At 46.8% G+C, this 13,576-nt stretch overlaps 1 protein-coding gene across 2 annotated transcripts in view; it reads left to right on the top strand.

Moving 5' to 3' along the window:
* The first annotated feature begins 7,190 nt into the window (after positions 1 to 7,190).
* NEXMIF (neurite extension and migration factor) overlaps positions 7,191 to 13,576 on the top strand; it is a 197,504-nt gene continuing 191,118 nt past the window's right edge. For both annotated transcript variants that reach the window (XM_051835093.2, XM_051835092.2), the window contains exon 1: positions 7,191 to 7,746. The gene's annotated coding sequence lies outside the window, so the exon portion shown is untranslated. The remainder of the gene's footprint in view (positions 7,747 to 13,576) is intronic.

Here is a 13,576-nt window from a genome sequence, read left to right as displayed (position 1 = left end):
TATCAGCATATGCCAAGCATTTTGCCAGGTGCTTTCATACACCTTAACTTATGAACTCCACACAAGTGCTGTGTGAGAAAGAAAGTATTACTGTTTAAAGATTTATTTATTTATTTGAGAGGCAGAGTTATAAACAAAGAGAGGAAGAGACAGAGATTTAGGTCTTCCATCCTCTGGTTTATACCCCAAATGGCTGCAATGGCCAGAGCTGGGCCGATCCAAAGCCAGGGGCTCAAGCACTTGGGCCATCTTCTACTACTTTCCCAGGAGCATTAGCAGGGAGGTGGATTGGAAAGGAGCAGCCAGGACTCAAAATGGAGCCCATATGGGATGCCAATGCCACAGCAGATGCTTAATCTACTACACCATAACGCCGGCCCCTGTTGGATCTTTATAATAGACGAGGAAACTGTGGCTCTGAGAAGAATTAGTAAACAGCCCAGGATCACATTAATCAGGAACAGAACACAAGGTGATTTGATTCTAAGTCTAGTGCTTTCCCAATAGGGCACAATCAATCCTCTTTTTCTTTATCTGGGTGAATGGGAACAGGGGAGTGGGAAATATTGTGATGTATTGGATTTTACATGAAGAGGAGTCCATTCCTTAAAGGGACAGAGGTTACTATGTCCAAGATATCTCTATAGCTAGGTGTGAGCTCAATCTGTCTGTGTCTCCTCACTTTGGAACTATTCTTCAAACTAATCCAAGATTGCATTACAATCTCCAACAGTGTACATTTGGCACTGTTAATACCTCACACATTGAATAAGGCCTTTGAGTCTGTGCCCAAGAAAGAGCTTACACTGTACACGGTACTCTGACAATGCCCAATCTAGGGATGGCAAAAACCCACATCACATAGTCCATACATTCTGCAGTGCTGCCCAGACACACAGGCATGATGGAGGTCTGTACTTCACTGAGAGATTTGGTTAAAGAGGCCTGATGATCTCTGTCCATGGTCCTGTCCTGAGTCCGAACACACTTCCTTACCATCTCCGTCCATGTTCCCACCTTGCTCAGTGTTGTCGGGTTACAAACATCTTTGGCTTGTGGCTGAAACTGTGTAAAACAGCTCCGTATGCTGAGCTATTTGGCTCACCTTCATTTGGGCCTCTCCAATGGCCATTGGCAACTGATGGGGGAAATGGTTCTCCCCAAACCTCAGTTCCCTAACTTTGACACATTCAGTGTGTCCCAGTATATTTCAAAGGCTCATCCTGAGAAAAAGTACTCAAGTGGCAGGAGCTTGAGTACTTGAGTTCCTGCATATGCTTCCCACAGTAGCCAAGGTGCCTGGGCCTGTTGAACAAATGGAGACAGGACACCCCAAACACTCTGGATTGGAATCAGCATTTTGTTTATCTGGCTTTGATTTGTGGGACCTACTGTTGCTTCCTTACCCCCAGAAATTCAGTTTTATCTCCATAAGATGAGCTTAACCAACAGGTTATGTTTATCTGTTTATTTGTTGTTGCAGACTTCAATGAAGAAAGGGAGAAGGGAATGTCTGCTGTGACACTCTGAACAGGTTGTAATAAATAGATCACATAATGTAAGTGAAAGTGTATCATAAATCATATATGTTCATCATTTCTGTCTTCCAAACCCTAAGAGTCACTGCCTCAGCTAGCTACCTGTCTACTATATAGCCATGACCTTTCTTTTCCACATTGGTAAAGTAGAGAGAATTGCGGGACAAAATATCCTAGAGTTCCAAAGCCTCCTCAATCTGGCTTCATCCAGTCCCTGCAAATTTTTCTTGTTCTCTGGAGTGAGTTTTTGGGTCCATTCTGGTACGTCCCTGGTGCCCAAACACATTGTTCACTAGTCTGTTTCGGTACTTCCTCAGCGCATACTCTTTCCTGTGATCAACACGCTTTCCTCATCACTGCCTTACACAATCCTACTTCTCCCCCCCAAGTCCACCACATCTGGTGCATGCCCAAACTCCTTTGGTCCCCTGAAGCCCTGATTTAGTCTCACCTCTCACTCAGGCCTCATTCTGCACAGCCTAAGTTTTTCTTTCCTGTGTTTTCTTCTCCTCCACTAGACTGTAGGCTCCTTTGAAGCAAAAAAAAAATTGCACCTTTAACTGTCTCTGTTTCCTTCTCTTGAGGCCTAATAATACAGGGCCCAAACCAGGCAGTAGTTGAATAACTTGTAGAATAGTGATTACTTCACTGCTGAAAGGGGAAATAAATGAAACATCTATCAGTATAGATGAGAGTTATATTCTTCCAGTCCTGTTTAGGACAAAGGAAGGAAGTGCTGAGGCAGCTTATCAGTTCTACTGTATTCAATTAAAGCCCTCAATGCTGGGTGCTGCCCCTCAAATGAGAGGAAGAGCTGATGCTGATTTCAATTCATTGACCTCTGGAGTCTGAACCGCCTTGAGTTCCTTTGGACCATTCTTTGACATTCACCATGGAAAGGTGCCATAAAGTCCCAGCCAGAGGCCATTATTATGATTATTATATAGTCTCTAGGCACAATAGTGGTATATTATATGAAAAATAATATAGTAGTTTTCTTTTTTATATATGCACATGATACCATAATAATGTTATTTCTGTCATTCATTTTCTTTATCCCTTTGGGCTATAACAGAACATAAATTTGGGCTGAAAAATCTCCTGTGTCTGGCTTCTGCATTCTAGAAAGAAACCTTTTGGGTCTATCTCCATGATGGTGGTACCTCTTATGCCCCAGAAATTTCCAGACATCTTAGACCCTTCACTGGAAATAGGGTGAATTGCGGGCTATTAGGGAGCTGATTTGACAGACTAAAAACCACAATATCCTGGAATTTGGGTTGGAGTATGAAAGTCTGTGACTATTTTAGAATACCAAGTCCAGAGACTGATAACCATCTAGGCATGTAATATGAAAGTAACAGATGAGTTCAATGTTTTCCCCAAAGTGAAAGTCCAATAAACTCTTTTTTTTGACAGGCAGAGTGGACAGTGAGAGAGAGAGAGAGAGAAAGGTCTTCCTTTGCCGTTGGTTTACCCTCCAATGGCCAACGCGGCCGGCGCGCTGTGGCCAGCGCACCACGCTGATCCGAAGCCAGGAGCCAGGTGCTTCTCCTGGTCTCCCATGAGGTGCAGGGCCCAAGAACCTGGGCCATTCTCCACTGCCTTCCCGGGCCACAGCAGAGAGCTGGCCTGGAAGAGGGGCAACCGGGACAGAATCTGGCACCCCGACCGGGACTAGAACCCGGGGTGTCAGCGCCACAGGCAGAGGATTAACCTATTGAGCCGCAGTGCTGGCCCCAATAAACTCTTTAATCTTTGTTATCAAAGTCCGTTAACCCATGAATGAAGTGATTATGCTCTCTATGTCCCCTATGGAGAAACTGAAGTTCAGAGAGGTTTGGTGATTTGCTGAACAGCATAGTTTGTTTGTGAAAGAATTAAGGTCAAAATCGAAGATTCTAGGGGTTAGTCTTACACTCCTTCACTACTGCACTTTGCCCTAACAGGCATGCTACCATTGGCTTTTAAATAGCAGAGGCTAATTGTTTCCAGATCTTGCCTTAATGTTTTGCACTCTTTCCTCTATTTTATTAAAAGATGTATTTATTTACTTGAAAGCAGAGTTAGAGAGAGAGAGAGGGAGAGAGGCAGAGAGAGAGAGAAACATCATCCATCCATTGGTTCACTCCCCAAGTGGCCACAATGGCCGAGCTGGGCCGATCAGAAGCTAAGAGCCAGGGGCTTCTTCTGGCAGGAGTCCAAGGACTTGGGCCATCTTCTACTTCTTTCTCAGGCTCATTAGCAGGGAGCTAGATCAGGAGTGGAGCAGCTAGGACACGAACCAGCACTCATATGGGATGCTAGCACCACAGATGGCAGTTTTACCAGCTACACCACAACACCAGCCCCCATTCTTTCCTTTAGATCTGCCTTATAGGGAGGATCACTTTGTGAGAGATCTTCTATTACTGTTTTAATAAAAAAAAGATAATCCAGGGAAAGGGGTGATGGTGGCTACGACCAGCCTGACCTGAGTTCCACTCTAGACAAAGCAAACAATGTGGCAAAAATACAATCTGTGACTTTATATTGAGTGCCTTTGTTGTGCTGGGTACTGTGCTCACAGATGGGCACCAAAGTTGAAAGTATTTTGTCTTCTTTCCATAAATAGTCTGGAAGGGGAAGGAAACACACAAGCAGTTGTCAGTATCATATGCTAAGTGTAGTGATTAAGGTAAATATTGGTGCTATGGTAGCATAGTGGAAGACAGTCAGGTGGGTCTACAGGTAGGGATGGGGCCTCTGGAGCTTTCTTGAAGTAACTATAGGTAACATAAACGTTTGATACATTGAAAACACTCAGTAAAAGTTAGCTATTATTACCATGACAACAGACATTGTCCCTGTTCTCAAGGAGCTTAGGGTCTAACACAGGATAAAGTATCACTATTGTAATATTGTGCAAGCCATGCTATAATGGTCTGTTGGAGAAGACAGACATGGGTAAGAGCTCACATTCAATGAAGGCTGCCCAAGTGCAATGAAGGCTGCCAAGTGCAAAGCCCTGTTCTAAGGACATTACAAAACAGGACTTCAAAAATTTTCTGGAAATGTATACTATACAAAACTACATGAATTTCAATTTTCTGCACCAAAATAAACTTTTAATTCAACTTTCCCATGAATTTCTTGAAGTAGCCTCCTACAGGTGTTTAGAGCTTCAGCATTTGAATTTTGATGGCGCACAATTCAGCCCATAACACCTCTGGTTTGTGTTCTCCCTCACTATCACAAATAACAATAGTTCTAATTTACGTGTGTTCCCAGTAGTCTGGCTGAACAGCAACGACACATATTATAACTGATAGTAAGCAACTAGCTTAAAAAAGGAAGAACGATACATGTGGTTAGTACAGGAGAAGACAATGTGCTTCTGACAATGGGAAAAGAGAATTCATGCTGGCTTTTGAGATCCAGCCAAAAATTGGGTGGTATTTTACATGTTTAACCTTGTTTGTTTTTGCTTTTGAGGACAGACACTAAATTTTATTTTGCTTCTTATTTATTATAGCGTCTCAAAGATGCAAATGTATTTTCATAGTGCCTGATAGATGCAAGATAAATAAGATGGTCCTCAAGATACGTATACCTAACTTCTTTGTAGCTCAAACTTTTTTCACCTGTAAAATGAGGATAACAACATTCTGTTTGTTGTGAGGATTAAGTAAAATATGGCATGTAAATTGCTTAGCACAGTGTCTGGCACATAGTAAGAACTAAATAAGTGTTGATTAAGGGTGAGCTATTACTTATGAATGAGTTGCATAGATATAAAACGAGAGAGAGAAATACAAGAGTGTTCTAAGCAGGTGGAATGACAGAAATAAAGGCACAGAGATGAGGAGCTATAAAAGGATCTTCAGTGCCTTTACAGACACTTTAGGGCTCAGGGATAAAAGACCAGTGGTAGAGTGCCTGCCTCAAACATGATAAAGTGGAGTGGGTGTTGTGGTGCAGTGGCTAAAGCCACCGCTTGGGATGTTTGGGACTCCTGCATCCCATATCCCAAGTTCCTGTGGGTTTGAGTCCTGGCTCTGTTTCTGATCCAGCTTCTTGCTAATGTGCACCCTGAGAAGGCAGCTAGATGATGGTTCAAGTAGCTGGGCCTTGCCATCCTTATAGCAGACTTGCATGGAGCTCCTGATTCCTGGCTTTGGCCTGGATCAGCCCTGATTATTGCAGGCATTTGGAGAGTGAACCAACAGATGAAAGATCTGTCTCTCTCTCTCTCTCTCTCTCTCTCTCCCTCCCTCCCTCCCTCTCTCTGCCTTTCAAATACATAAAAATAAATAAACTTTAAAAAATGTGATAAGGGGACCCGCATCTTGTTGGAAATTAGCTCTCTGGAAGGCATGTCTCCTGTATTTTGTCGGGGAAAGGCAAGAAGTGCCCTACCTCTCCTTCACCACTTGTGTTATTTCTGGGAAGAGGTGTGTGACAAGCTCTGTTCAGGGTGGTAGTCAGTTGCACACCTGGATTTCAAAGCCTGAGCCTTGATAGTGAAATGGGGCTGTAGTTGTTGTAGCAGAGAACTCTGAAATCAAGCCCTCCCTGACTGGAGATCCTGTGTTTTGGCAACAACTTCCTGGAGCAAGTGCAGGAGTTCTACCTCTCCTGTCCCAGCACCAACCTTCCCATTTCTTGTCCTGGTTCCTAGTGGTGATGACTGCTGGCCTGGGGCCCCAACCTTAGACCCAGGGTTTGAGGACTGCTAAAATGTTCCCACCTGCCAATGTTTGGCTCTTTCCTGTTGGGTTCCCAGGACAACCAAAGGGAGATGAGCACCTAAGATTTTTCAGTGATGGCACTCATGCAGACCCCCCTTTCTTCCTACCCATATTCAGGTTCCCCTCTCCCCTGTTTTCCAAAACAACAGCAACACACACACAACCACAACAAAACACCTCTTTCCAATTCTCTGCCTTCAGCCAACCCTTCCAACAGGACCCACCTTTCTCAGCACCCAGGCCCTGAACTTAAGGGTAGGTAGAGGTTGAATGGTTAAATGCTTGGTGGACGTGGCCATTCAAATATTCTTCCCCAAACTTCAGAGCGCCCCTCTCCGCGCACACAGCTGCCCTACAAGTCATGGGAGAGTGGTGTCCGGCTGCGTGTCTGCCGGGGGAAGAAGGCGCCAGTGGCGCGGTGGCCTGGGCGGGCTGTGAGAATGGGAGTGGGGGGCGGGGTGGGGGTGGGGAAGGGGGGTGCGCGCCCTTTATGACAGGTGGCCGCGCAGTGCGCGCTCCCGGGTGCCTGAGGGGAGGGAGGGACAGACGGACAGGGTGGGAGGGGGCACATGAGGAGGGGACAGTGAAGAGGATAAGGAGAGAGCGGGAGGGTAAGGAGAGAGCGGGAGGGAAAGGGAGGGCTGTAGTGGGGAAGGAGGGTGGGGGGGATGCGTCCAGCAAGAACAGCAGTGTTGGAGGAAACAATGGCAGGGGCAATAGCGATGGTGGCAGCCTAGGCAGCCCCACTCTGGGCACCTTTCTGAATGGGCAGAGGCAGCTCTGGGAGAACAGGGGACCAGGCAGCGCCCGCAGAGGCTCTGAGAAAAGCGGCAGAGGGAGGAGAAGGGGGAGGAGGGGGAGGAGGAGGGGGGAGGAGGGGGAGGAGAAGGGGGGAGGAGGGGGGAACGAGGCAGGGGGAGAACCCGGGAAGGAAAACCAGTAGCATCAGCAGCAGCAGCCGCCGCCACAGCAGTAGCAGTAGCGGCAGTGGCAGCATTTAGCAATAGCTTTACCAGCGACAGCGACGGTAGCAGCCGCCCTCCTTCTCTCTCCCTCTCGCGGACAGCGGCAGCCACCGCACAGAGCTAGCCGGCTGTAGGCGCCGCGCGAGCAGCCCGCTCGCGAGGTAGCCCCGGCCCGAGCGAGCGGCGGTGCAGGCGAAGCGCGGAGCCCGGGAGCACTTGGACATCCACCGAGGCTCTGAGTTTCAGGGCCAGAGCCGACAGCTCTGACTCCATCTGGAGCTGCGGCGGCGGCGGCGCCTGAGGGAGAGCGAGGGAGAGAGGCGCGTCCACCTGGCGGGCCCGGCGCATGGAGCTGAGGCAGAGGCGGCGGCGGCGGCGGTAGCAGTAGCGGCAGCGGCAGCTTGAACAGCTGCGGCGACGGCGGCAGCGCAGCCTTGACTGTGGCCGCGCTAGCTCCAGCGCCTTGCTGCCTGAGCCCGCCAGCGACGTGCGCTTCGGGAGTCGGCCTGTGAGGTGAGTACGAGCGCTACCATCCAGCCCCCTGGCCTTCTCGCCGGCTCGCCGGCTGCCTCGGGGTGGCGGCGGCAGGGGGTGGAACGAATTGGGGGAAGCCGAGCGAGCTAAGGAGGAAGGGAGAACGGAAGGGAGGCTATCTGTGTGCGAATGGTGTGCGTGTGTGTGTCTGGACGAGGGAGCGGGGCCGTGAGGGCGAGAGATCCCAGCTCGCCCTGACAGGCACTGCAATCTAGGAAAGGCCTCTGTGCTTGCGCGGGGGGTGGGGGGGGGGAGGGGAAACGAGCGGGCCGGAGCCGCCGCGCTCACAGGCACACAGGCGGGCACCGGGAACCAGCAGAGTGCCGCCTCCTTTCAGGCTGGTGCCTGGGAGCGCCTGGCCAGGGAACCAGGGGCACCGGCACGGCACGCTTCGGTGTGAGCGGGAAAACCCACGCGGCTGCTGCCGGGAGGCCAAAGCCGCAAAGGTGCGAAGCCGCGTCGCCGGCGCCTCCCCCGCCCGCGGCTCCCGCGCGCGCGCCAGGCGGCCACGGCCACCACAGAGCGCCCGCGGGGCACGCTCCAGCCGGCCCGGGGCTTGCGAGCCGGGGTGAGTTGGGGGCCCGACTGAGCCTCGCCCAGCTCGTCACCTTTGCGGAAATTGACCCGCAGCCCCTTCCCGCTCTCTGGGCGGCGATGGAATTGACGCTTTCCTGGAGGCTGCTGGCGCTTCTCTCTGCCGCGCCCCACAGCAACACGTCGGCTCGGGTCTCGTACACCCCGTGGGGTGGGGAGGCGGGGAGGCCGGGCCGCGGGGCCCCGCTCTGGGAAAGTGTGGAAACCGCGCCGCTGAGTTGGCGCCGTGCAGCTGAGGAATCCAGCGGTTTCAGCATGAGTGCTTTTGCCTGTCTGATTCGTGAGGGACCGAATCACCCGCGCAAGGTTTTCTGTCTTTTTCGAAGTTAAAAAAAAAAAAAATTGGCATCCTCATTTTGACACCAGCGCTCTTTGATTTTTGTCGAGCTTCTGGTTGCATTTTGGAAGAAGTGGGTCTCTTGGCTCCCAGCATAGTGTTGAATTCTGTGCACAGCAGTGCACTTAGCTGTGTGGCCTTTCCCTAACGTTCTATTTTCTAGACTGTGATCTGAAAAGACATGATTTGTGTGCCGGGCTGGCAGGGCTGTTTTTCAGAAGCATCTAGAGCACTTGAACCCCAGGACTGGAGTACCTTCTCGGTTGTTTTAGGCGGAGAAGCAGTGTGCTGCTTGTTCCTGGAATATTTTGCTTGGTGAGAAAAGGTGCTCCAGTGGTCTTCTCTAAACTACTAGAGACCATTTGGAGTTGCTTTTGTGTGTGTGTGTGTGTGTGTGTGTGTATCTCCCTTACATCTTTTACACATGGCGTAACATAGGACCAAACGGTTTATTTACAGCAGTGACGTTCTCATGGCTGAGGAGAATTTACACTTATTGAAAATATATTTTTAGAAAGGAACAAAAAAGCCCTAAGTAACTGTCATTTTACATATTAACTGGGAAACCGGCTAATCAAATAAAACTGGCTGAGTGTCTGAAACTCTATCCCAGTGAAATATGTGGCTGTGAATATAATTAACCATCTGTCTAGTGAGCAATTTAAATTTGGGCTGGTACATTTTTATTACGGTGTCTAATTTCTGGAAGACTTGTACATTTTACCCAGCAGTAACAACAAAAACGTATTCACTTACTAGGTCAAAAATGTACTTGTGTGCTGGTGAGATTTCCTTTCCTCCCTATATCTTCCCTAGTCTCCACACTCCTTGACCTGGGAGGTCAAAACGAGCCTCTTGCTATTGCAAATGGCATATTTACAATAGAAGAACTCAAACCAACCCTGGCAGCTAGTGATTAGACATTTTTCTTTCTTGGAAGCACTTTCCAATATTTTACCTCCCACAGAACCTAGATAGATTGCATGCATTTGAGTTGAAAAGATATAATTTTTTGTGCACATGTGTTCAGATAGGGTAGGGTGATTCAACAAAATCTGTAAGACTTGAAATTTGACTCCATTTACTTTCTCTTATTTTACCTAATTCTCTAGCTTGCTTTCCCCTAACTGTCCCGAACGCCCACACACACACAGATAAGTACTCACACACACAAAAAATCACACCCTTTTGTCCTTTCAGCCAATTTTTTTAGGCTAGCAATTTTCAGATCTGTGATTTTAACAATATGGCAAGAAACTGCTGTTTTGGAAATAAGTGTAAAACCCTGTAACATAAAATGACATTGTACATATTTAAAAATTTTACCCTATGGTATGGTTTTAAACCCAAAAGTTATTAGTGGGCTAAGAAATGTAGGAATAGGGTTTGGATGGAGATGAGATGGCATGGGGAAGACCAGATTTCAGAGACCTCCACCAAATAACTATTGTTAACATAATTAAAATGAACTGTGCAGGTTGTTTGTGCAATAGGCCAGAGGAGTCGTTTAAAGGAAAATACTTATAAAACAAATATTTGCCTAAATAGCAGCTCTGATAAATGGGTAACAATTATGTAAGCACATGGCAGAATTTTACATATGTCAAGTCTGTTAAACAAATCAACCTGTTCAGTGAATAAATCTTCTATGCTTCAATGCTTAACACACACACACACACACACACACACACACAAACCTGTAACACCCTTTTGCCAAAGTCAAACAACTGCAGAGCACTGCTGCTTTCTGTTTTACTCAGACTCTGTCTCCCCTCTTTTTCCTTTTTTTCCACAATCTTCTGATTACCTATAAGCTACCCAGTGGGCAGAGAGAACTAAAGGTGTGGTAGCATTGCCTGTGTTTATGATGTGCAAGAAGAGCGATGAGAAAAGCGATAAATGCTGGATTTAAAACAGTCAAAGGTGTGCTTATGGATTCCTGATACAATCAGTGTGAAGGTCCTGGTCTCGCTTAAGTACTTGCTTAGGAGAGGGACTGGCCTAACCAAAGAAGCACTGATTGCAGTTTCTGTGTTCCTTAGTCCAGTTTGAGTGAATAATTACTTTTTTTCTTCAGTAGATCCTTTTAGTAAGGAGAGAAAAGGAGATTCTAATTGGCCTTTGCTTCTGTTACATTATACATGTATTTAAACTTATTTTCTTGGTGGCAATACATAGTTTAAAGATTCCTGTTCATAGTAAGCAAAAGGAGAGAAGGATCAAGTGGGTGACAGGGGGTGGTGGATGATTCACTAAGGAACAGGTCATTTGGCTTCCTTGTTTTTTCTGGCTTAGAAATTTCAGGTTTGGACATTTTAATCTTTTCTTTCTTTGACTTTTTCCTCCACTGAAAAGTTGCCCACCAGCTCCTTAATTGACAGTTTCTCCACAAGAGCACCTTTTCAAACCCAAGGTCACAGGGTTAGACACAAAGAACTTGTCAGGTTCTCCACACCACTTCTCCATAGCTGCTGGAAAACAAAACAAAGAGCACGGTATGAGGCTGCATCACTTGGGGCTAATTTTAAGTTTACACCTTTTCTCTTGTCCAGAAAATTTCTCTTTAACAGAGATGAACATGCCTCTCTTCTCAAACAGTACTGGCCTATAATACAGCAGTGAACGCATCACAACCTCGGGAAAATCTTTGGGTGTGGTCAGCTGAAAAAGTGGAGGGTTAGGGGAAGCTGCTTTTTAGTGATGGTAGTGCCTTTTCTGGGCCAGCTACAAGTAGAGGTGACGATCTTTGTTTCTTCCCTCTGGTCTCTCACTACCCACAGTGATTTGCAGGCCTCTGCCAGGGAAGGTGCTCTTTTTGATCTTTTTCTGTAGGTAAGTGCTGTGGTCTGATGTCTTTCTCCTTCCTTGTTTTTCTCGTGGAAAACAAGGACTAACTACTATGCACACAATTATTGTTTCTCCAAAGAGCTCTTCAAAAAGGTCATTTTACCCACCCCAGTGGGACATTTTTGATACAATTAACTACTGTTTTCTCAAGCACTTCCAAATCCTATTTTAAAAATTCAGCTTCTCTCCTTTAGTAACCCATTTCAGTTGTTACACAACTAAGCAAGAATCTGCTCCCAAGGGGATTTAGAGGTTTGATACCAGGATTATACCTTGGCCCTGACTGCTAGAGCAATGCCAAGCCATCCTCCATCAAGAACAGGCAAAGGGATTAATTTCATTTGGGACAAGTTAAAGCATTTCCTCTATGGAGGACTGTAAGTTGGATGGCCATATACATGTCATGTTTTACGCTTATTTTGCTGGCATATTTATTTCACTCTCAAAACGTTCCAGTTGGGAAAAAAATTCTATGGCCACCTTAATTGTAAGCCACATTTGAAAGAAGCTACTGTTCTTTTCTTTTTTTAAAGATTTATTTATTTTATTTGAAAGTCAGAGTTACACAGAGAGAGAATGAGAGGCAGGAGAGAGAGAGGTCTTCCATCCTCTGGTTTACTCCCCAGTTGGCTGCAATGGCCAGAGCTGCACCAATCCAAAGTCAGGAGCTAGGAGCTTCCTCTGGGTCTCCCACGTGGGTGCAGGGCCCCGAGGACCTGGGCCATCCTCTACTGCTTTCTCAGGCCATCAGCAGGGAGCTGGTTGGAAGTGGAGCAGCTGGGACTCGAACTGGTGCCCATATGGGATGCCAGCCAGCACTGCAGGTGGCAGCTTGACCTGCTATGCCACAGTGCTGGCCCAAAAAACACTGTTCTTGATTTGGGAGAATGATATTTTTGCCAAACCTGGAGACATAATGAGCTTTAGAGATGTAACAGTATCTTAACCCAGCTCAGCCTTTCTAAGAGCTCTTTCTAGAGAAGAGTCCCAGAAATTATTCAGGCTCCATACTTTCCAGAATTGTGTTGTTAGGTCCAGCGACACCCCTCCAGAAGCATGAATATGTTTGCACATACACAGGCACGCAAAGAGGTGCTAACTGTGTGCTGGAGAGTGCTTATTGTTACTTTCATGGAATATCTTGACCATGGTAGTTGTGAAAAGACATTAGTATCAGGGAAGTGTGAATTCTTCTTTTCAGAATGTATTTGACAAGTGCATGGACAACCCTCTATCCCAAATAGTTTGTGTATGTGTGGTTTTTCTATGTGTGTGTGTGTGTGTGTGTGTGTGTATATATATATATATGTTTATTTATTATATATTATGCCTTTTCTGTAATGGACAAGATGATCTTTTATACTGCCTCCCAATCCTAAGTATCTGTGATTGACTTTCATTGATCTAGGTCAAGAGTCAAAACAAACTAAGGCTTTCAGGCAAAATCTAGCCGGCCATAAAGAAATACTGCAGATTAGAAGACATGGAGCCAGGTCCAGTGTTGTGGCGTAGTGCTTAAAACAGCTGCCCGTGACACGGGCATTCCCAGTGGGTGCCGGTTCTGTCCCTGCTGCTCTAACTTCCGATCCAGATCCCTGCTAATGGCCTGGGAAAAGTAATGGAGGATGTCCCAAATGTTTGAGCCCCTGCTGTCTATGTGGGAGACCTGGATGAAGCTCCTGGCTCCTGGCATTGGCCTAGCCCAGCCCTGGCTGTTGCAGCCATCTGGGGAGTAAACCAGAAACTGGAAGATCTCTCTCTGTGTGTGTCTCTCCCTCTCTCTCTCTGTAACTCTTTCAAATAAACAAATAAATCTTGGAAAAAAAGAAAAAGAAGAAGGGCATGGAGCCATTTGGAGTTGCTTTTGCTAATATTTTCAAGCTGCCCCCATCTTAATTAAGATTTATTTTGTCAATTGCCCACATTTCATGACTATATATCAGTTTATTTCTAGAGTTTGGGAGATTATTCTGGTGGAGTAGCATGGGGATGACCAAAAAGTGGAATCTACGAGTGAATTTGTTTTTTTGA

The sequence above is a fragment of the Oryctolagus cuniculus genome, chromosome X, assembly GCF_964237555.1.
Source record: "Oryctolagus cuniculus chromosome X, mOryCun1.1, whole genome shotgun sequence".
Classification (NCBI taxonomy): Eukaryota; Metazoa; Chordata; class Mammalia; order Lagomorpha; family Leporidae; genus Oryctolagus; species Oryctolagus cuniculus.
This window is presented reverse-complemented; position numbering and strand designations above follow the sequence as displayed.